This window comes from Mastomys coucha, unplaced genomic scaffold (genome assembly GCF_008632895.1).
Source record: "Mastomys coucha isolate ucsf_1 unplaced genomic scaffold, UCSF_Mcou_1 pScaffold1, whole genome shotgun sequence".
Taxonomy (NCBI): Eukaryota; Metazoa; Chordata; class Mammalia; order Rodentia; family Muridae; genus Mastomys; species Mastomys coucha.
This window is the reverse complement of record NW_022196891.1, coordinates 35,344,204-35,346,789: the sequence shown is the minus strand read 5'-3', so window position 1 is coordinate 35,346,789 and position 2,586 is coordinate 35,344,204. Positions and strand designations below refer to the sequence as shown.

Below are 2,586 nucleotides of genomic sequence, written 5' to 3'. Positions count from 1 at the left end.
CCCCCCCCCCCCCTTCCCAGATGCTCTTATCAGAGGACTAAGTACAGGTTCATTATTGTATTTTGTCACGTGCCTAGTGCAGGGTTTGCTGATACAGGCTAACTGCATAGCCGTGGAGCCTAGTTCCATGTCTGACCTGGGGAAAGCATCTGTAGAGCTGGTACTGACCCAGGTATGGGTGAAGAGGCTGAGCTGAAAGATCGGGGACTGATACAGTTACGGAGTGGCAGTACATCTGTCTCCTGGAACATGGCCTTCCAGTAGGCAGGGCCTCTTTCTAGGGCTTTCTGCAAGGTCGGTGGACGGTCCATGCTTTTTGCCTTGAAAATTCTGCAGACTGTTTTGCATACATATTTTGAAAATGTTCAAAAGATGAGCCAGTTGGCTGCACACAGTTTGCTGCTAAAGCCAGTTTCAAATCGGGGTGAACTTTTCTGGAGCCCTATTTGCCAGGGCCAGAGCACGTTATCTCTGGGGCCTCCTGGCCTCTGTCAGATGGTTCTGTAAGTCAGACGGCCTTTGTCTCTTATTTTTTCTTCTCGATGTTTTTCCCCTCCTTTTCTTTAGTCTTCCATTCCCAGAGAAATTCAGAGCCTGTTGGTGTATAGCTGAAGTGAACAGAGCTGGTGACATTTGAGGAAAGGGCTGTAAGAGAAGCGAGGAAGAGAATCCCAGTCAGCGGTGGCATTTGGGAGGTATGGGTACAGAAATAGAACCATTGTTGCAAACCAGGAAGAAAAAAGATTCCATTAAAAGGGAGAGAGCAATGCAGCAAATATGAGAAAGGAAGGCAGGTGAGTAACTTTCCATGCCGTTCAGTCATGCAGATTTTTCTGAATCATAAAACTCGAGGCATGTGTCCTGGGTGGCCATCATTCCTGTAGTTTGGGATAAAGGTGGCAAATGAAACATTACGTTTTACCTGTGCAAGATTATTGATCGTAGATAAGAAAGCTGCTAGGTAACGTCTGCATTTGCTGCCTGCGTTTCTGTAAGGGCAGACTATTTAATTAACCCGAGGCCAGAATAGCCTGCTCTTCTTCTGCCAATGCTAAGCTTATTTGCCAAAAAAAAAATTCATGAGGTGCTTCACTCGGAGTCCGACTGTCCTATTCAGACTACACAGTGAGTCTGTAAGATTTTGCTTCAGATGGAAGCAAATTTCCAGCTTTCTGCTTTTTATACTTCAGCTTTATGTGTAGAATGTGAGAGTAAATTAATTATTAGCATTGTATAGGATAACCTGGCTCACCGATTTTCAATGAGGAGTTCATTTCTACATATACTCTGTCTACATATACTGACCTGTCTATACTGACCTGTCTACATATCCTGACCTGTCTACTTATACTGACCTATCTATACTGGCCTGTCTACATATCCTGACCTCTCGTTTTAGATCTGTTTCTGTATTCCCTTGTTTTAATCAACCCGACAGGGTTTCCTTTTTAGGGTAAGCTGACTCGTACTTTCCCTTCCCTTAGCTCTGTCTTTATGCTCCTCTCGCTGTTTTTATGCTGTGTCTGGCACCCCAGCTATCCCATCTCAGTTATTAACGTCATCTTCATCCTTTAATCCTGCTCAGTATGATACAGAAAATTATAAAGAGGCATCTGCTCCTCTGCTTCTGGCTTAGAGAGCTCTCTCTCACTATAGATAGGCTTGTCCTACCGTCGTTCCTGGAATGTCGGTTTCTGGAAGGTGTGAATCATGTCCTGTACACATTTGTGTTTCCTATACAGCCCGGTACCATTCTTGTCAGAACTGGCTGTTCAGGGAACGGCAGATGCCTGGTTCCCAGAGACTCTAAGGAGCAGGGCGGGTGGGTGGGGAGTTGGGGTTGGGCAGGTCCTATCAGTGAGAGAACAAGTGTCCAGAACAGTTGAGCAACTGGTTTCAGGGAAGGAAAGAATAGATGTCAGCCACATCCATACTATGCAGTGGGAAGGAGCCTGTATGCCGTGAATAGGTCAAAGTGTGTCTGTGAGTGCTCACTGTCTGTATGGCGTGAATCAGGTCAAAGTCTGTCTGTGAGTGCTCACTGTCTGGGCATTCAGGGACCTTGACAGGAGAACTGGGGTTGAGCTAGGAACTAGGATTATGTATATCAGACTTGGGCTTAAAAAGAGGAAGGACATGGGTCAGAAGAGATGCTAGCCGGGTTGGTGATTAGATACATTACAGGCATGAGTAAGACATATTAAAGTAAGTTCCTGGAATTAGGCTATAGGCTAAAACAGGACCACAGGTCAGATTTATTTGACTTGAAGCTGATTTATTAAACATTATGAATAAATAAGACGTTCTTTATGTGTATGGAGAAAGATACATCTCTGGGGATGTTTCTTGGATAGCTCATATCCAAGTGATACTAGTAGGCAGCCAGTTAGATCTGTCTTCTGAGTTTAGCAGAGGGCGTGGTCCAGAGCTCAGCCAGTTAGATGTCTTCTGAGCTTAGCAGAGGGCACGGTCTAGAGCTCAGCCAGTTAGATGTCTTCTGAGCTTAGCAGAGGGCGTAGTCCAGAGCTCAGCCAGTTAGATGTCTTCTGAGCTTAGCAGAGGGCGTGGTCCAGAGCTCAGCCAGTT

At 45.6% G+C, this 2,586-nt stretch overlaps 1 protein-coding gene across 2 annotated transcripts in view; it reads left to right on the top strand.

Annotated features, from left to right (window-relative positions):
• Positions 1-2,586, top strand: part of Nek7 (NIMA related kinase 7) — a 135,991-nt gene that overhangs the window by 9,473 nt on the left and 123,932 nt on the right. The window contains exon 1 of one of the 2 annotated variants that reach the window (XM_031384093.1): positions 80-503. The exons of the other annotated variant lie outside the window; for it this stretch is intronic. The gene's annotated coding sequence lies outside the window, so the exon portion shown is untranslated. Of the gene's footprint in view, positions 1-79; positions 504-2,586 lie in introns of those variants that run through there. 2 annotated transcript variants of the gene reach the window in all.